We start from the raw sequence: 22,212 nt of genomic DNA, 5'->3' as shown, positions 1-22,212 counted from the left end.
ATGTTGGAAAGGTGTCCATGAAATATTATTAAATGAAAAAGTATGTTCCAGAACAATAAAGAATAATTTCCTTTGTACAAAAAGCAAGCAGGAGAAACAAAAGCCCTAACACTAGGCACACATATATGCACATGTATTTGTTTACGCATAAAAAAATTTTCTTTACAAATGGCCGTGCATAACTTTCCTAATTAAGAAGCTAAATTGCCCCTGTTGCGGGGTTTTTTGTTTGTTTTTTGCCACAATGCTTAATTAATTTTGAGCTGAGGACCTGGTCTGGAAGATTTTCATGTCTCAGATGGGTGGGAAGAGCTTCTCCTGGCGTCCTGAGCCTGTACTGGCAGGACGGATGCTGCTTTGCCTCTGGGTTTTTAACCCAACAGGCTTGGCCCTCCGCGTCCCTCCTTCGCCCAGCCCTGGAGAAACAGGCCGACTCTCCATATGTTGACGGGATTTGAGGGTGGTGTGTCAGGAAACAGGACTGGGGAGACACAAGCAGGGTAAGGAGCAGAGGCTCCTGGGGCCCAGTGCAGCTTCGCCGTCAGGAGGCTGGCTGGGCAGAGGCTCTTCCAGCTGCCTGGGCTGGAATATTAACTACTAGGTGTGTGGTCTCCGGACAGCTGCTTGGGCCCCGAGAGTCACATTTTCATTCTTTTCGGAGGAGGAGTTGGCTAGTGGCTTTGTTCCCCAGGGCATCCCTGCGGTGCTTTGCTCTCAGCTAGTATGAAGGCCTGGGCGGAAGTTCAATGGTTAGTCCCGGTAGGATTTGCAGCCAGCTTGGTTCCCACTGGCCTGCTGGTTCTCCTGGATTAATTTATTGGTTTGGAGCTCCAGGGTCCCATGGACTTGGTCTTCAATTCCATCTCTGCTATAAACTATCTATGAGATTCTGGGCAGGTGACTTACCCCCTCTAAGCCTCAGTGTTCCCATCTGGCAAATGGGGGAAGGGTGATAAAGCCCCTGTCCATGAAGATGTTGTGAGAGGAAATGATGCTACTGGGGAGCCTGGCACATGGTAGATGTGACAGGTGGCCGCTGGCGGTAGGCATAGTGGGGTGACCGTGTGCCTGGCTCTGACTATACTGTGGCCCCTGGGGCGCCCTCATGGGTGTGGCTGGGCAGGGGCAGCCCACAGGTGCTGTTGTGCGGGAACGCGTGGACCTGAGCATGAGGGAAAACCTGTCTAGGGCTGTGTCCCTGGGGGATGACAGGTCGGGCCGGCTCAGTCAGAACTGGGCCGACCAGCTGCCGTCTCGAAGCCCGCACAGCAGGAGAGGAGGGGCTGTCTCAGCAAAGGCTCTGAGGCCTAGTTTATAAAAATAACCCTCCAAGTCCCTGGTGGGGCAGGGCAGTGACCCCCCTTTCCCCTGCTCGTCACACCTCAAGTGAGATGAGACAGGCGCAGTCATTAATTTTTTCAGAAATAACCGAGGCTGCACTTGCCGCCCCAACAGCTGAAGCTACAAATGCCCAGTTGGTTTTAATTCTTTTGCAGGGAAATAGTCGCATCCATCCATCACCGACCCGGTCTGCCGGGTGCTCAGTGGCGGGTTGGGCTGGGCGAGGGGATGGTGCCTCGTTCTGGCCCTCAGGGAGCCCTGGGGGAGCCCCGAGGGGGCAGGGAGGAGGTGGTATGTGATGGGACTAGTTTAGGGAAGCCATCAGGTAGCGAGCTGGTTCCCTGAGCTGGGGCCCTGACTCAGTGCAGGAGCTGGGCCTCTGAGCGTGGGAAGGACTGTGACAGGTGGGAGGACAGCCCTCCGGAGTCTGCACCCAGGCTCCTCGCTTCTAAGCCGTGTGACTGAGCAGGCTCACCCACCTTGCTCCCGTTTCCTCAGCCTAGGCGCTTGGTCAGGAAGCTGGACACATCACATTGTGGAGCAGTGAGAACAGTCAGAAGACAAACCCGAGGCCCAGGGTGGTCCAGTGGCTGCCTGAGCCACTCAGTGCTCACCGACAAGCTGGACCCCCCCGGCCCAGGGTTGGCAGCTCCATGCCCTCTTCCTGGGGCCTCCTATGGCTCTCTCTTTTCCCAGGGCCATTTCCAAGGGCCATGTGTGCTTGGTGGCTGCTCTCGCAGACCTGGAAACAGGCCTGGCACGTGCCCAGCTAACCTGGGCATCCCACAGGCCTGCTCCAATCCAGCACGTTAAATACCCTCTGCTTTTCAGCATCCTCAGAGGAGGCCCACATGGTGGCTCAACTGAAAAGTGAGGGGGTGGGACTAGAGGGACTCCAGCCCTGGGGAATGGAAACGGTTCTCCTGACCTCTGGATCCTGGGATTTCTCTTCTGACTTCTGGCCATTCCTGCTACTTCCACAGTATGACACTTCCAAATTCCTGACCAACTGCCTCTGTCCAAAACAGGTTCAAATAGCTGCTCACACAGCCTGATTGGCCGCAGACAGTGGCCTGGCAGTTGGCTCTCGAATCTCACTGCCTGGGTTCAAATCCCCGATCCACCAACTCCCTCGTTGTGCAACCTTGACCAAGTTGCTTCACCAACCCGTGACTCAGTTTCCCCATGAAAAAAATAGGGACAATGATAGCACCGACATGATGGGGTTGTTGTGAGGTTTAAATGAGATAATACATGTCAGTCCTCAGCCCATAAGGAGGGCTCAGTGACTGTCAGCTAATAGCAGAACTGCAGGAGGTCACTAGCGCATACCTGTCCCCCTACCTTGAGTGCAAGCTTGTTGAGGGCAAGGATCCTGTCTGTTTTATACCTTTCACATAGTGGATACTGAAAAAAACAAATTAAAGTTGCTGAATTCAGAAAGCGTGTGAATTGGAGTTCGGGGACTCGTGTTCTGAGCAAGGGGCGTTCTAGTACTTGATTTTAAGCTCATACTTCTATTTCGCTGGACTTGTCCTTTTTGGTACTTCCCACACCTGTAACACAATTATGTGGTCTTTCACTGACTGTTTGCCTCCCTTCCTAGATTATAAAATCCACCAGGGAAGGAGCTCTGCTGACTGTAGCCGCAGGCCTAGCACAGGGCCCAGCAAACGTGAGACACTTGATAAACATTTGTCAACTGGCTGATGACTCAGCGGATGACTCAGAAGCTTAGCAGAGGTGTGTTAGTGAACAGAGAAACCTTGCTTTTTAGAAAGACCAATGAAACACTAGAAGAATGTTATGTTTTATATAATCAATCTATTAAAATATATGCAACTGTTGCAAGAATTATAAGCTGCCAGGTATCACTAATTCTTAACTAATAGTTATTACTGCTAAGCTTAACCTTGATTTAGGACTCTGGCTAGAATAGAAAATATTTTTAGCCCTGGCCAGTTTTGCTCAGTGGTTAGAGCTTCGGCCTGCGCACTGAAGGTTCCCAGGTTCGATTCTGGCCAAGGGCGTGTACCTGGGTGTTAGGCTCAATTCCCTCGCCCTCATGTGGGAGGCAACCGATGGATGTCTCGCTCACATCAATGTTTCTCCCCCTCTCTCCCTTCTACTCTCTCTGAAAAGCAATGAAAAAATATCCTTGCGTGAGGATTAAAAAAAAAAAAAGGAGACAAAGAAAACATTTTTAACTCTCTCTTCGCCTCCTAACAGTCTAGAACTCCCTGGGGCGCATCTCTGAACATCTCTGTGGGGCTTGAAAATACCTTAATGACAAAAGCCCTTCCACATGGCTTTTCTTACTGGCCAGTGATGTGCTCACAGCCATAAGACTATATACTTCTAGATGGGAGTGCTAAGTAGCTTTACTGTTTTCCCTCCTTTCTTTACTCCTATTTCCTGCTCCCATCTCTGTCCATGGACAGAAGGAAAAGCAAGAAAAGAAAACTCCAAGTCATGCAGTCTCTGCCCTCGTCAGAAGCATGACTCTTTTAACTGTCTTTTCCCTGAGCAGAAAAAAGATTTCTCTTCATCTGTCAGCCTTTCCCTAGTAATGTTTTCTTTTCCTTTTTGGAAAAAATCCCTTCTAGCTTTCCCCCTTCCTTCCTGACCAATAATTTAGCAGGGCCTACTGTCAACTAAGTTTACACTAAGTTGTTTCCATGGCAACTTCACATCAGCTCTCTGGTCCTAAAGCAATCATATCCCCTTTCCAGTTACAAATTCAAGATTGCCAAAAGTAACTTTTCTTTAAAGTACAGGACAGAGGCCCGCTCTCCCTCCAGAGAGCAAGCCAGTGCCATTCCCCTCCCCCTGTCTTTCCCCCACGGGCACGCATCCCCTCAACTCCAAGGGACCCCACAAGGCCTGCAACCCAGGGAGCAATGGGCCGCGGCAGCTTGTCCTGGGCTTACCCCCTGAACCTGTCTCCAAGAGCCTTGCAACCCAGGGAGCGATGGGCAGCAGCAGCTCGTCCCAGGCTGACCCCCTGAACCTGTCTCCAAGGCCCCCTTTTCTCTGACTTCCCAGTGAGCCAGGGCAGCCCCACCCTGGCTCTCCTGTAGCTTCGTCTATGCCCTTCCTTGTTTCACTGTCCTAAGTGTGTTTTGGCTGCGGCCAATAAATTCTTGCTTGCTTTTTGAATAAATAAATACACAAATAAATAAAGTACAGGACAGAACCTAATGAGGTTTGTAAAACAAGATAAAGTGCTTGCACAAGATAGAGGTCTCTTGATAGAGAACATGAGATGAATTCCTGAAAAAAAATCCTCTGCAAATCACGGTTATTTGCACTGTGCTAAAGGCATTTGAAATCTGCATAAGAAAGCTTGTTGAATGATAAATACCAGGGAGAGCTCTCTTTGCTGGAGCATCACCCGCTCTGTGCTAGACATTGGACAAAGCACTTGGCGTACATGAGTTGCCTAGTGTAATTCAATGCCTCTTGCATCCTGCAGAGATTTTAGCCCAGATGGTTTTTAGAGCCACGGGGCATCTGCTCCCATGGAAAATGTTTCAGCCCCTAAATTAACTAGTTGGAATTGAAGCATTCATACCTCCTAATAAGAACAGCTGGCATTTACTGTGCCATGTTCACTGCCAGGAGATTTGGCTGCATCCTCTCAGTTAATCATTAGAACAAGCTTAGGGGGTGGTATTATCCCCCTACTCTATATGGGAAAACTGAGGCTCAGGGAGGAAAAGCAACTTGCCCACACAGCTAGGAAGTTACAAAGTTGGGATTTGAAACCACGTGGGTTCAGTCCCACAACATGTGACCCTGTCACTCTGCCTCCCAGAAATGCTTTCAGCCAGAGAGGAGGGAGAGAAAACCACAGCGCTCCTCAGAAGACACAGGCCCCCAGGTCGGATGAACATCCTGGGCAGGTTCTTACCAGGGGAGGGTAACTCTGGGGCATGGGACGGGGGAGGGAGGGAGCAGTCGCTCCTCCTCGCCCTTAAAATTGCTGTTTTAGTTGGTTCCCACCAACTGAAATGCTGTCTTCCTCCCTCCTCCCCCTCAACTCTTCCACCCGCCCACCTCCCACTCGCCTTCCAAGCCTCAGCTATAAGCTGCCTCCTCTGCGAAGCCTCCCTGACTTCTCAGGCCGACTTCAGTCTGACAGATGTGACTCAGCCACTTACTTACGTAGGAGCTGCGGGGCCTTGCAGACTGCTTCACCTCTCTGAGCCTCGATGTGCCTCTCTGTAAAATGGGGGCGCCACAGGGTCACCGTGAGGGTTCGGTGTGATGACGGATAATAAAGCACATAGCGGAGCTGCTGACCAGCAGGAAGCCAAACCAGCAAACTGTGAGATGGCTGCTCTGCCTGTGGGGCCCCAGGACAGAATGTGGACGCCTCACCTGGGCCTGTCACGCAGCTCCGCCATGCGTTCACTTGGGCAACTGTGTCTGTTTTTTCATCTGCAGTCTGAGGGTGATAATAATACTTACCTCACAGAGTTGAGGGGACTAAATGAGATTTTACATCAAATGCTTAGGATAGAGCCTGGCACACATGAAATTCTCAATAAATGAGATTCGTCATTAGGTATTACTGTAGGGCAGTCGGGAGCGCTATGTGCGATAAAGCACAAAGGAAATGAGTGCAGAGTCAGGGGCGCAGGAAGTGTCCTATAAATGGCACTTGTCTCTGCTGTCACCTCTTGCTGAGGGGCCATGGAGGATGGGGCTGCCATTCGCGGGCCCCACGGTCTCCCTGGCCAGGCTGACACTCTCCCACCACCTGGGAGCCCACCTTCCTTGAGCAGGGCCCGATACCCATCATGATTTAGTTCCAACCCGCCCAAACACACTCACAGGTGCCAGCCACTCATCAGCAATTAGGCTCCCATTTTAGATGTCAAGACAGAAATACATTTTGCTGCTGAGTGGGGAGGCATTCAGACGGGCTGTCAGACTCAAGTTTTTAATGTTCTTTTCAGTTTGGTGAAGACTTTCATACACTGTTAAACCCAGATGGATCCTAGAGAGGACCACTGTACTTAAGGGGACACTGAGGCCGGGGAGATTACAGTGAACCAGGGGCAGGGACAAGGGAGAACCATGCTGCATGTGCTTGTTTGTCAAGTTTCAACAAAAATTGCAAAACATACCCTATGCGTGAAGGACATGTATATAATGTGTCTCAATGCACGAAGGACATGTATATAAAGAATGGTAATAAAATCCCCAAACCTGCCATCTAGTTTCAGAAGTAGAATTAACTCCTATACTTGTGAAGCCCTTACTCTGCCTCTATTTAAACAGGGGGTCTGCAGATGAAACCCTGAGGGGATCCATCAGAGGAGAGGCTCCTCTCAGAAAGACCCCATGGAGTTCTGGGCCCTCTGTCTTCTGTAATTCTCTGTGGTGGAGCCCAGACTACAAGCTTGACTATCCCAGCATCATTTCCAAAACCTGACATTCTCCTTTGTGGTGGCTCTAGCCAAAGGCTTTTGCCCTCCAGCATTATCTTGGTCTCCCACCTTCGGGAAGCTGGTAGCCCTCCCCTAACGCAGGGGTCACCACATTTGATTTCCACCAGTGGACGAATGCACATCACCACCTTCATAATGGTTGCCATTTACTGAGTCCTCATTTGTTCTGGCCAGGGGGATACATGTATCTGCTCACTTCGTTTTCACAGGAATCTTAAGAGCGGTCACCATGAATAAACTCATTTTTTCAAATGAGGAAACTAAAACTCAAAGAGATGAAAAATGCTAGGATAACTTAGGATGGGGTAGAGCTAACGTTTGAATCCAGGGTGTGTCAAGGAAGCTAAGAACAGCTGAACTGGACGTGTTTAAAATGCTTTCCAGCACTGGCTGACACTGATTTAGTGACTGGCCATCACTCCTGTACCTGCCTCCATGCGCTGCCTCGCCCCCGGGCTCTAGAGCTGAAACAACCTAGCAGCAGCGAAAGCAGATTTCTCTTTCTGTTTCTAAGAAGAACCTGCCCATGCTCACCCCCTGAGACTGCTCTGATCACGGCTGAGTAGCTGTGCTATTTTTCTTGCTGTTTTAACACACTTCATTATATAGGAAGTTTTTTTGTTATTGAAACTTGCCCAAAATTATTTTTCTTACTTAATTATTCCTACCTTTCAGCAATTGAAATTATATTCTACCTTTTCAATTTGGACCCATTCCCCCCCCTTTTTTTTAAAAATTTTTTTTATTGATTTAAGAGAGAGGGAGGGAGGGAGGGAGAAACAAGATGGGGGTGCCGCCTCGCACAACCACATCACAATTACAACTAAACTACAGAACAACCATCACTCAGCCTCCTGAGATCTGGCTGAGCAGAAGCCCTACAACCAGGGAGCTGAAGAAGCCCCGAGACCGGGAGGAGGGGCGGAGACGCAGTTGGATCGGGGCTGAATCGGAGACTCGGCTGCAGGCCCACACCCGGTGCCTGGTTTAAACCCGGGAGGGAATCTTGGCGGCGGAGGTTTCCCGGAGGAGTGAGGGGTCCCAGCCCCACAGCAGGCCCCCAGCCCAGGGCTCCAGGGCCGGGAAGAGCCGCCCCCACAACTCCGGGCTGTGAAACCAGCGGGGACTGTGGCTGAGGGTCGCGGAGGCTGCGGGAGCCCCAGCAGCTCCTCTAAAGGGCCCGGCACGGACTCACTCGGACGCTCCCTCTGAGCCCAGCGCCGGGCAGCAGCCTGAAAGGACCCGGGACACTCGGGGGGAACTAACCTGCCTGAAATCCGGGCGAGAGCTGGAGGGGCGGCTTCCTCCCGGGCAGAAGGGCTGGCGGAGGCCATGGCTCCTTTGGCGAGTCCTCCCCGCACACAGCCGGCAGGCAGGCGCCATGTTTGAATCCCCAGCACCTGACTCACGCCTTTGGCCCTGCCCCGTGATTCCCGGAGGCCCCGCCCCTCCCCACCTACAGCTCATCCGGGCCATTTCCAGGGGCTTTTCTGTGCGAGTGGCCTCTCGAGCCTCATGCTTAGGACTTTCCTAAAATCTCTCAAACAAGCAGCAGCGGGCCCCATATGGCTTGATAAGCGGCCCCAGGCCTGGCACTAGCGGCAGCTGCATTGGCTCATAGCTGGGCCTCTCCTGGGCACCTCCAAGCCCAGCACAAGTAGCAGCCAACTATGGTTTGCTGTGTAGCTCATGCTGGGTGGCCTTGGCACAGGCTGACTTTGCACCTCCCGGGAGGCCCCAGAGACAGTGTACCTGGTGGCCAGACTGGACCACGCTGGATTACAACCCCACCACATCTACGAGTGACACACTCAAGGGGCACACTTGGTGAACACCAAAGCCCCACCGAAGTAAATCCTGCTCCACAGGGGTGTCTCCAGCACAGCAGCTCTTTGGCTATAGTTGCACCTTGTCCTCACAGATGATTGGCCTGGGGGTCACTTCCTCCCAGTGACACCAACAGCAACCAAGGCTCAACCACAACAGGACAGAGCACACAGCCCACACAGGGGAGCATTTAGAAGGCCAAGCTCAGGTGACTGGGGAGGCTGAGCCACTAGACCCTCCAGGACACCTACTACACAAAGCCACTCTACAAATTCCAGGAGGCATAGCAGCTCTACTTAATACATAGAAACAAACACCTAGAAGCAGCCAAAATGTGGAGGCAAAGAAACATGTCACAAAGGAAAGAACAGAAGAAACCTCTAGAAGAGGAACTAAATGAAATAGATCCAAGCAAGCTAACACATACAGAGTTCAGAATTTTGTTTATAAGGATGTTTAAGCATACTATTAGTGAAATAACTGAGAAAATCAATAACATAATAAAGTACCAATTTGAAATGAAGGCTACACAAACTGAAACGAGGAATAATTTACAGGGAGTCAACAGTAGAGTAGAGGATGCTGAGAAATCAGCAATTTGGAACATGAAGAAACAAAAAACATCCAACCAGAAGAGCAAAAAGAAAAAAGGATCCAGAAATATGAAGATAGCATAAGGAGCCTCTGGGACAACTTCAAGAGGCCCAACATTCATATTATTGGGTTGCCAGAAGGGAAAGAAAGAGACCAAGAAATTGAAAACCTATTTGAAAAAATACAGAAAACTTTCCCTACCTGGGAAAAGAAATAGACTTACAAGTCCAGGAAGCACAGAGGGTCCCAAACAAGAGGAACCCAAAGAGGCCCACAGCAAGACACATCATAATTAAAATGCCAAAGGTTAAAGACAAAGAGAGAATCTTAAAAGCAGCAAGAGAAAAGCAATTAATTACCTACAAGGGAGCACCCATACGACTAACAGCTGATTTCTCAGCAGAAACTTTGCAAGCCAGAAGGGAGTGGCAAGAAATATTCAAAGTGATGAAAAACATGGAACTACAACCAAGATTGCTCTACCCAGCAAAGCTGTCATTTAGAACTGAAGGTCAGATAAAGAGCTTTACAGATAAGAAAAAGCTAAAGGAGTTCATCACCACCAAACCAGCACTACAGGGAAAGTTGAAGGGTCTTCGTTAAGAAGAAGCTAATGAACAGAAGAATCTGATGAACTAAATAGATCCAGAGACATTGACACATACAAGAGACGATAATACTTCAGAGGAAAGAGGGAAGGGGGGGTGGAGGGTGGGAAGAGATTAACCAAAGAAGTTATATGTATATATGCATAATCCATGGACACAGTCAATAACAGGGTGAAGGCCTGGGGAGAGGGTGGGAGCGAAGTGGAGGGGGCCAATTGGGGGGGGAAATGGGACACCTGTAATACTCTCAACAATAAAGATTAAAAAAAAAAGAGAGAGGAAGGGAGAGGGAGAGAGAGAAAGACATCAATGATGAGAGAGTCATTGATCAGCTGCCTCCTGCACGTGCCCTGCTAGGGATGGAGCCAGCAACCCGGGCATGTGCCCTGACAGGGAATCGAACCACGATCTCCTGTATCCCAGGTTGATGCTCAGCCTCTGAGCCACGCCCAGCTGGGCTGAACCCATTTCCTTTTTTAACAACCCTACTTGGAGACTATGGTTCATGTAAAATTGTTTCCAAGTCAAATGACTTGCCAGGAGTCTGACAATTTGAGCAATAAAATAATGAATGACAGTGATGGGTCATAAACCATAGATAAGACTCTGAGTACACAGAAATGAGAAGGGAGAAGTGAAGTCCTCACAGTAGACTGATAACTAATAAATGGAGAAGGAATGATGCTAAGACCAGTGGGTGCAAGTTTGATGGGGAACATACTCAATGAGTATCCCCACTCCGAAGGGAAAAATAGTAACTTTACAATGGAGAAACCTGGCAGACACCATCTTACCCATGTGATTAAAGCCAACATCCGCAACGCTGGGGCAGGCTAATAAGCGTGCCTCCTGATATGATGCACTGAGGACAGGAGGCAACTTCTGCAGTATTTCTGCTAAATGTGCACATAGAACCTGGATCCAATCACATCCCACATCGAGAGACAATCTACGCGATACCGGCTCATACTCTTCAAAAACAACACAAAGAAAGGCTAAAGAACTTGAGGTTAAAGTAGACTAAGAATTAAATACAATGTGTGATCCTGGCTTGGATCCAAGACTGGTAAAAACAGCTGTAAGGAACATGATTGGGATAGTTGATGAAATTCATAAATGGGCTGTGGATTAGATAACAGTGCCCCACCGATGTTTGATTTCCTGATTTCGATAGCTGTACTGTGGATATGCAAGACAATGTCTTTGGCCTTAAAAGATACACATTGAAATATTTTTGGTTACAGGGACACAGTGTCTCCAATTTATTCTCAAGTTTTAGAAGCGCACGTACACAGGGAGAAGGGGGAAGCGGGGAGGGGCGGATACAAACAACTGAAGAAGCTGGACAGGGGTTAGAGATAAGTCCTTGCACTAACCTTGTAAATTTTCTGTAACTTTGAAATCATATGAAAAATAAATTAGAACAAAAATAGTTGGCCAGGCACCTTTAATTTCACCCCACCATACTAAAAATAGCCCTAAGTGAGTGGAAGCCCACTTTCTTGGCTTGGTAAACACCTCTAAGGAACTTAACTGAACCTCTGAAATAATTCAGAGGTTCTCCGAGATTCTAAATCAATAACCATTTACTCATCATCACTGATGGGGAAAAATTAATACATTCGATTTTCCATATAATCAAAACTTACTTCAAGTCATTCTTTCATCAAATATGTGGGGCTCTTCTATGTGCCAGGCATATGTGCCAGGTGTTTGGTGAACCAGAGACAAAGATCCCTGTCCAAAGAGCAGAGGCAGGCAGACAATAAACAATAGACATCAGTAAATGACATATATTATAGGTTAAAAGCTGATAGGTGCTGTAAAGAGTAGAACCTGGGAAGGGGGATCAGAGTGCAAGGGCTAGGGAAGTCAGGCCAGGCTGCCAGTCAAAGTGGGGAGGTCAGGAAAGGCCTTACTGTGGAGAAGCTCAGACTTGAAAGGAGTGAGCTTTGCAGGCATCTGTGGAAAGAGCCATCCAGGCAGAACAGCCAGTGTAAAGGCCTCGAGGCAGAAGCTGCCCAGTTCCAAGGAGCAGCAAGGAAGCCACTGTGGTTGCAGTGGAGTGAGAAAGTCATATTTCTGTCAAAATCCTCCACTGGCTCCCCATTTCTCTCCCAAATCCTTGCAGCAGTTTGAAGGTCCTAGACTTCCCTCCTCCTTGTTCTATCTCACCTCCTACTCCTCCTCTAAATTCATATTTTTTTGGTTTTAACTATACTAGAATAACAGTATCTTTTTTAAAATGCATTATTAGCTTCTCCAATGCAGGCATCACATTTTTTGACTGCAGGTTAATAATTATACTGTATTGTAATGACCTGAAGGCACAGGCTATCCTGAGTCCTGCATATCGATTAAAACGTTAGGAACTGTCAACATATGTGTAAATGTGTGAGTGATCTGAAAGAAAGACACAGACAAGTCTGAGATTCTGTGGATAGACTTACCCCCTCACTGTTGGTTTTATAGGACACCTCACCCCCCAAAATGTGCCGGCATCATCTGTTTCAGAGAATCACACAATTTTAGATATCTCAAGGTCTCTTTCATCTCTAGACTGAAATGATGTCCCATTTTCAAGAAGAGAAAATTATAGCTCAGAAAGAAAAAAATAACTTGTCTAAGGGACACATACCAGGAAAAACTAGGAGTCTATCTTAGCCACCAGAAGCCACCTACTCTCAGCCCCTGGCAGCTCTGTCACTGTGTCCCTGAAACCCCCCAGAGGACAAAAGCACAGAAGTTCCCTCACCTAAGAATAAAACGTTTTACCTTTCTGTTCTTCAGGGACAATTATGGAATGTTCCAGGTTGTGTCACTGATTACTTGCTATCATTTTGCAACTGCAAATAACTTTAGGTTCCCATAGCAACACACTCTGCTCTGGAAACTGACATTGCTCCCTAATCCACGTGGGAAGGAACGAGAGCCTCCCCCAGAAAACTCCCAGCAGGTGGAAGAAGCCAAGTCAAGGAGTGTGGGGCACGGGGATGGTTATTAAGGACTTTGTCCAGCCAAAGACAATGAACCTACCATGGTCACCCCGAATGACCAGCCAATCCTTGACCATCCTACGGGCCCCAAGGAGGGAAGTTGGCCAACAAATAGTCTTCATATGGCGAGCATTATGATGCTTGGCAGGACCAAGGTGAGAAATTAAGATACTAAGCTTCATCAAGGGAAAGAAGCTTCCCCTACACTTCACTAAAAGTACACAGTATTTTTTGTAGAAAAGATGTAAACCCAAGAGATTTATGTCAGTAGATAGACTGAAAGGCCTAGCACCTGCGGAATTATTTGGGTGATGCACACTGATGCCTGCAAGTTACTCTGAAGAGGGTCACGGGAGATGAACTGGTTGGCGGAGGGTGGACAGACAGGTACTAAGGACCATAAAATAACCGGAGAATTCAGGTGGTCGGTGTCAGTGCAGTTGCTGCTTTTCCCTAAGTTTGAAATATTCATAATAAAATATTGGACCAAAGGCACATCACATCATCAGAGAACAGGGAAGGGAAAAAGGAGTGTGAGAAAAAAGGTGGCAGGGAAAGGAGGGAAAGGGAAAAAGGGAAAAGACAGACAGGCAGAAAAGCTAAGTATATTTTCAGTGTCCTCCCGGAGTGAACTCCCTTTCTTTCTCACCTGTCCTTGAGAGCTGTTGAAAGCAGAAGATTTGGACTGAACTGGGCTGAAATTATTGAAATGTATCTTGGCGTCAAAAGAAAATCAAAGGAATTTTAAAAAAATACAGAATCACTAACATCACTTGATGTTTTGGAACTGGCTACTGTCACCCTAACAGGTGTTTGTGTAAAATAAAGCAAGCATCTATGAATGGTGGGGTAGAATTAAGCACGTGTCTTTTTAGCTAGGAAGTCCAATCAATGTCCTAAAAATGGAAGTTAAAGCTTTTGAACGTTAGGGCCTATCACTCAGATCCTGGGACTAGTGTAATATGTAGTTGGAAAACTTCAAGGCTGAGGCTCAGTTCTTTACACACAGAGATCAAAACAGTGAGCATCAAGGTAAAAACAAAACCTGTAAAAGATCTTTGCGATTTGAAGAGAAACGTGCTGTGAGCTACCAGCAGTTTCATAAACATACGATGCAGGCCCTTGGCAGCAGCTCATCTAGACAGCAGCCAAAACCTGTGAAAATAGTGCCATCTGGTGGCCAGAGCACAGAATAGTCTAACAATGGCTTTCCTATCAACTCTTGTTTTCCTCTAGTTTGGAAAAGATATTCTACTAGTTCTTCATTTTTTCTACTATTCTTACTCAATAAGTATTTATAAGGAACCTTTGGAGTACAAAAGGAGGACAGGACTTGGAGCCAGAAGACACTGTCACCATCCTCCCATCTTACTGTCCCTTAGCTTCCTAGCATTCATCTTGACCCTAAGTTCTCACAAGGACTTGCCACTCATTCATTATCAAAAGGCCAAGGAAACGGTGGTTATGTGACATGATAGAGGTGCTAGCTAATGCTACAGTGGTAACAACTTTGCAATATGTTGTAGTTATTTTGGTCATGTCGTGGGAAAGCCCACCTTCAAACAATTCCTTTCTTAGGGTAAGATTCTCAGTTTTCTAATTAAAATAGAAATGCCCATAAAAGGGGAGATACTAAATGAAAAGGCTTGGGTTCTGGTATCTGCTGTCAGTTTATTAACTGTGTGATTTAGGGAAATCACTCCCTTTCGAGTCAGCTTTATTTAGATGTTACCTGCCTATCTTACTTCATAGAGTTGTGGGATCTTATATTTTCTTGTCTTTTACTGAACACCCATCTCTGGGATCAGCAGCCCAGGCCTCACTTGCCTCTCCTTCCTTGTTCCCCAAGCAGAGAGGCCTTTATTTCAACTCTCTTAGGGGTATAGCAGCAGCTATAACAGCAGGGAGTTAGGGCACAAACAAAAGGAACATGCCTTTAAAAGCTAATTAAGTCCTAGCTGGTTTGGCTCAGTGGTTAGCGCATCGTCCCGCAGACTGAAGGGTCATGGGTTTGACTGCTGGTCAAGGGCACGTACCTTGGTTGCAGGCTCGATCCCTGGCCCTGGTCGGGGGCATGCAGGAGGCAACCAATCGATGTCTCTCTCTCACATCGATGTTTCTCTCTCTCTCTGCCTCCCTTCCACTCTCTCTGAAAAGCAACGGAAAAAATATCCTCGCTGAGCATAAAAAGAAAAAAAAAAAGCTGATTAAAATGAAAGCTGGTTAAGTAAAACTGTCTTTAAATAGTTCTTAAAAACTATTAAAATTGTTTCATTCAATATTATTATAAAATTTATAAAGAAGTAAATTTGGTGAGTTGGTCTTTAAGCAAATAGGCTCGTTTCCTGGCACAACCTCCCTTGGCCTTTGATTTCTTTATAAAAAATAGAAAAATACCATCAACCTTACAGAGGTGTTATAAGGATTAAATTAGGTCATTTGTTTAAAGTGCTTAGCACAATGCCAGCACATGAAAAGATGCTATTGTAGTGTTACCAGCACCATTAGGCACTATGACAGGTTGCCTCAATAACCCTTACAATACTTCAGGGATGTTAATTATTTTGCCCAAGATCACAAAGTTAGTAAGTTTAGATACAGATCTGGCTCTGAAGCCCATATGTGTGTTTTTTTTAAAAAGTGACTTTAGAGAGAGGAAGGGGGAGACAGAGAGAAAGAAAAACATGGACGTGAGAGAGAAACATCCATCAGTTGCCTTTGGTATCATTGATGCCTTAAAGGTCTCATTGAAACACACTTAAAAGTAGTTAGTGAGCCAAATCGAATGCCTACAGCATAGTCACTGAGAAATGTGATTTAGGTGGGTTAGTCACAGTAACCAGGAGCCAGACGGAAGCTCAGAGAGCACCAAGTGCATTGTTTTTAAGAGAGGAGACCAGTGAAGCCCAGGGCCGTTACAGGGAGTGCCCAAGGCCTCACAGCTAGTCAGTCTGTTGAGAGTAAAGGCCTTAATTGTAGTCTGCTTCCTGACACGAGGTACCAGCAATCAATACTGCATTCCTGTTAAGACAAAGTGAAACTGTTCCTGAAAACTTCAGTATTTAGAGCAAACAAGTTTCAAATAAGGTAAACTAAAATCTCTCACCTTGTAAACATATATTCTTACTTCCAGTCTCGGAGGATGAGATGTCTTCTTGTCCAAGGTCCACTGCTTCAAGGCCTTCTGTTCCATTCACTCCCACCTTTCCGGAGACCTTGGTTCAGCAGTCACCATCCCCTCTCACATTTTTAAACTTCCTGTTTCCAACTGGTGTTTCCAATCTTTAAAAAAAGCCTCATCTCTCCTAGCTGTTTCTTCTCTCCATCAGTTAGTCCAGTCTAGTCTACACTACTCCACATTCTCACTACACACACAAGCAATCTTTCCCCCACTGTTCCTCTGACATCACATTGCCAGTTTCTGTGGACACATCTCAAGCACCTTTCTCACACTCTGCTCTATTTGGCATTGCTGACCATTCCCCTTCATGAAACTCCTCTCCCTCGGGTTTAGTGTTGCTCCTGCCTCCCGATTCTCCTGGATGTTTATCAGTCTCCCCAAGCTTCAGACTGCGTGTAGATAAAGAGATCCAAATTCAAGTTTTTGGCATCTCCAGGGACACATCAAACTAACTGTGAGTGAATTTCTGTCATCCCTCTTGATCCCTGGCCTGTTCCTGCCTTCCTTATCTCAATAAATAGCTACCACCTACCAGATAATCTGAGAAACCTAGCGGTCATGCCTGACTCTTCCCCTGCCTCTAAATCAATCCCTAATTCCTGCCATTGCCTTACCAAATAACCCAAAAGAGGAGGAATTCACTCATCAATTCAGTTGAGCAGACATTTATTAGCACCTCATGTATGCTTGAAACATATTAGAACTCACCTCAGTGCAGATATTACGCCGTTTGAGTCCTAGAAAAATGTTGACCAACCCAATTGTGAAAAATGCTATACATGCCCGGCCAGGTGTGGTTCAGCGGTTGAGCATTGACCTAGGATCCAGGAGATCGTGGTTCGATTCCCGGTCAGGGCACGTGCCCGGGTTGCAGGCTGGATACCCAGTCGGGAGCGTGCAGGAGGCAGCCAATCAATGACTCTCATCATTGATGTCTCTCTTTCTCCCCTCTCCCTTCCTCTCTCTGAAATCAATAAAGATATATATTTTAAATGCTATACACATACTACTTACATTTAGGTCAAAATACTTTTGAAGGGGGTAGGGCAGCAAGAGATTAACCAAAGAATTTTTATGCATATCTGCATAACCCATGGACACAGACAATAGTTCCGTGAAGGCCTGGAGAGGGGGGCGGGGTGTTGGTGCAGGAGCAGGGTGGAGGGGGTCAATGGCGGGGGTGAGAATCTGTAATACTTCGAACAATATAGGTAAATTTTTAAAATTCCTAGACCATTTTTATATTTATCTTTATTGTTGAAAGTATTACAGATGTCCCTCATAAGCAAGCATTTTTAACTTCCATATCAAGGGCCAACTTTATAAACCTGGCTTAATAGGATAGCAAATGGCCTTATATTCATCCCAAGTTGTGGGAGCCGGACCCCAAAATGACCCCAATGACTCTCAGCTCCTAGTATTCTTGCTCTTGTAGTTTTCCTCCCACACTGAATGGGGTTGACCTGTGTGATCAATGGGATATTGTGGAAATGTAAGTTTGCTACATTATTTACTCAGGTTGGGCAGGGGGAGGTAGCTGCATGTCATGCAGTCAGTCCAATGAAGAGGTCCATTTGGCTAGGAACTAAGGTTTCCTGCCTACAACCAGCACCAATTGCCAGGCATGTGTGTAAGTAAATGAAGCAAATCCTCCAACCCTAGTCAAGCCTTCAGATGACTGCAGTCTCTTGGATACCCTGAGCCAGATCACTCAGCTAAGCCACTCTTGGATCCTTGACCCAGTGTAACTGAATGAGATAATACATGTTTGTTTTACTTTTTTTGGTAAATATACTTTTATTGATTCCAGAGACAGGAAGGGAGAGGAAGAGATAGAAACATCAATGATAAGAATCATTGATCAGCTGCCCCCTACTGGAGATCGAGCACGCAACCCAGGCATGTGCCCTGACCGGGGATTGAACAGGTGACCTCCAGATTCATGGGTTGATGCTCAACTACTGCGACACATCAGCTAGGCAATGTTCTCTTAATTTTTAAGAAACATAAGAATTTTATTCTGGAAAGTCCTATTTAATGTCATCACTGTTGGAAATTCTTCCATTTTTCCACATTCCTTTAACCTTGTGAGAACTCATACTGCAAAGGAACATGACTATAAAGAATGAGGGAAAGCCTTTAATGATGCTTTTTACATTAGGAAAAATATGAAAATCCTCCCTGGATGAAAAAAATCTTAGTTTTTTTCCAGTGATCCTGTCTTCATTATTATGTGAGAACTCATACTGGAAGGGAACCCAGGAATGTAATCAATATCAGGATGCCGATGCTTCAGCTGTGCACCAAGTGGCCACAAAATATACTGAAAACAAAAGGTATAAATGTTATGAGTATGGTATTACCTTTATCAGTATCTCATCCTTAAGTTGAGCCACCAGCTCATTAATCTTTAGTCTTTTTGTTTTAGTATAATGATGCCAAAACTATCCCCTAAACTTTAAATCTCTCTCTCTCTCACAAACACACAAACTTAAAAAATAAATGAAATTGTGGGGGTAATGTTATGCAGTAATAGATAAATATACAAAGAATTCCCAAGGCATCTGAAAACTTGTCCAGTATAACTCGTGGTCATTTTATCTATTGGAATGGGGAAAGCAATTAGAGACGCTTGGTTGTGAACAGCCAAAAAGAGGTTGAAAATATGTCATAAGTTACTTTGAAGAGTACCCCATAGATCAATTGACAATTTCCAACTACGGGGTGTACAAGTATATAAGGTAATACATTTTGTAAAAACTGAGGACCAGACCAAGCATCCTGCACCTCCACTAAAAGCATCAATTTATGATTATAGGGGTCAAACAGGCACTAAAGGAAAAAAAGAAATCAAAATTCAGACTCCTGCTGTGTCTCACTACTGGCCACACACTTAGGTTTTTATACCATTTCTGCCAAAGTAGAAGGCAGTAAATAACACCTGAATTTATCCTTACACCCATATTTTCAACTCCTTTCACTTGTAGGCCTCATTAAGTCAAGCTAAACAGAACCAATGGCCAGTGCAGAGAATTGTGCCTTCCTAAAACTACTTCTGCACCTCTTAACATACTATTTTAATGCAAATTACATTACACTTAAAATCTCTCTCCCCATTACTAATCATGAGCAGAGATCTTTTGTTCCATTTTGCATACATACCAAAGGCTTAGCACAGGATATGGACAATGGTAGCTGTTCAGTGAAAGACAGCTGGTATATATGCCATTAATGACCTCAATATTTTAGTCCCTTCTGCTTCATCATTTTAGAATGCATCCTTCTTGTACATCTATTTCTAAAATCCTTGCCTACTTCAAGTGTTATCTCCAAATCTTTCCTAATTTCTACCACCTGCTACCCCCCATAGTTACCCCAACCTCGTACAAAATGGAAGTAATCTCTACCTCATCTGAATCACCACAGATCTTTAAGCTATACTTCTCTCCTCTCACTTTCTGGCATTGTATTTGCCGCTTGCCCACCTAGACTTTCCTATCAAATTGTGAACCAAAGCCCAGAATCTAACTCTCCCACAGTAAGCCAAGTCTTCACTGAATGAATAAAAGGATTGGGTTTAGGAGTCCCAGGCTCCTGAGTCTTCCTTGAATCTGCCCTCCTCTGATCTAATGTTCACAATGTATTTTGCCTGTATACTTCCATTCGTGTGTATACATTCCCATCAAAACATCTGAACTCAAGTGGCAGGGAATACACACATCTTCAGATTCTGCTGTTCATTCATTCATCAATTTTCCCCCAAATGCTATCATCTGCATATTGAAGAGCCACCCAGACTTTTGTACACTATCAAAGATCTTTATTAATATTCTGCCAATTATATGGGCATTCTCAGTGTAGAAATACCTTTCAATTAAGGGGCAGGCAGTAAAACTAGTGTTAGAAGAAACGAGTTACCAAGCCCTTGTGAAAGCCAAAACACCTTCTTTGCTGTTGGCCAGACATTGCCCATTGAACTAAGTTAAAGCTCATGTTCCTAACTGTTTACTTTACAGGTGTTCAAATGCAATCCACAGCCCACTATTCAGCATCACCTGAGAGTTTATTAGAAATGCAGGCTCTCAAGTAGTACAGCCACTTTAAAGCTTAGCAGTTCCTCAAAATGTTGACATTAACATACGACCTAGATCCATTGTAGAACATTGTGCTGATAGCTAATACTGTACTGCACACTAAAAATTTTAAGAAGGTAGACCTCATAGTAGGTATTCTTTAAAGCTACCATATAACAATTCCACTCTTAGATATATTCCTTATAGAAACAAAAACACATCCACACAAAATCTTGTACACTAATGTTCATAGCAGCACTATTCATGGTAGTCAAAAGGCGGAAAACCTAACTGTCCATCAACTGATGAAGAAATAAAATGCAGTATGTCCATGCAATAAAAAATATTCAGCCATAAAAAGGAATGAAGTACCTGATACATGTTACACCGAGGATGAACCCTGAAAACATTATATTAAGAAGCCAGTTACAGGAGTCCACATAATGTATGATTCCATTTACATGAAAAGTCCAGAATAGGTAAATCCATTGAGTCAAAAAGGAGATTAGTGGTTGCGAGAGACTTTGAGGATGGTGGTAGTGAATGGCAGTGACTGTTAACGGGTACTGGGTTTCTTTTTTGGTAAGATGAAAATGTCCTGATTAAAATAGTGACAATTGCATGCTAAAAACACACAAAAACTCATCATATTGTAGACTTTTAAGTAGCAAATTTTATATAAATTGTATTTCAATAAAACATTTTCTAAAAAGAAAAGAGAAATGCAGATTTTCAAGGTGACCCCAGGCCTACTGAATGAAAATCTGCATTCTAACAAGATCTCCAGGTGATCTTTGAGGAGCACTCATTAGAAGAAATATGGTCAAAACTGTTTCTCCTGTTAATTTCATTATTCATAGAATAGTTCACTTGATTTCACCAGGGTAGACTTTTCATCACAATTGCTGAAGATATACAATCAACCATTGTTCAGATTGATTTTATAACATCTGATCTTTCTTTTAAAAACTTGCAGTCTTAGTACTGGGTGGCACCTTCATTAAGCTTAAGAGCACAGCATTGGCGCGCGCGCGTGTGTGTATATGTGTGTGTGTGTGTATACAATCTCCCTCAATACCATTAGGTATATAGTAGGTGTTCTTATTTTAATTAAAAGTTTTGAAGGAACAACAATAACACATAAGGTGACCAAAGAAGAAACACAACCAGATAGGAAATGAGACCAAAAAAACCACTCACTTCATAAAAGTTTATTAAAGGCCAAGTGAATTTACAGTATGTAATAGGGGTTAGGGCTGCAGAAACCTTAAATATAACTATGCATACAATAGGAAGCAAATTACCTACCTGAGGTTCTCAGAGCAGTTTTTCTTTACTTCTGCAGAGTCTAATCTACTTTTAAAAGAATCCCGGAAAAACTCTCAGCAGTCATATTTTCTCATGATTTATCAGATAAAGAAAATATACACATTCCAGAAAGACAGAGGGGTGAACCTGAGGCACAATAGATTCTGAATATAAAATATAACCATAAGCAGCTCTGCTTCTGTTCTGGTTCCTTGATTCTTGTGTGCGCACTCTGCTGAGGGTTAAGATGGACTGTGGGAGGAGAGGTCATCACACAAAATGACTGTCTTAGAGCCAAAGAAAGAAATTTTGGCTTTCTAAAAGTTTATTATTACATCTTTAATCTTTCTGTGTTATTGAAACTTTCCTTTTTAAAACTAGGCAAATTTTATGAGGAATTTGGGATGTCTTTTGGTTACTCATGGCCAGGTACCCCATATAAATATCATACCCAAATTAAGAGTGCAGGCTCTGCAATCAGCTTGTCTTGGTTCAAATACTGGTCCTAGATCATAGTTGTGCAAATCTGGGCAAGTTAACTCCTCTGCCTCAATGAGTTAACAAATGGTCTTTGGTAATAGTATTTATAGGATAATTATAAGGATTTTTTTTTAAATGTGTGTAAAGAGCTTACGACAGTAGCTGGCACATAGGAAGTGTTTTGTAATTGTCTCTCACACACAAGTGCACATGTATGGAGAATCTTTCAAACAGAACTTGTCATATTCAGATTACATGCTAGTTAGAGTGGACTGTTGATGGAGAAATGGAATTAGCTTCATTTTATTACATTTTCATTCCCTATACTAGAATTTCATCTGTATT

The sequence above is a fragment of the Miniopterus schreibersii genome (genome assembly GCF_964146895.1).
Source record: "Miniopterus schreibersii genome assembly, chromosome: 8".
NCBI lineage: Eukaryota > Metazoa > Chordata > Mammalia > Chiroptera > Miniopteridae > Miniopterus > Miniopterus schreibersii.
Note: the sequence above shows the minus strand (reverse complement) of the source record.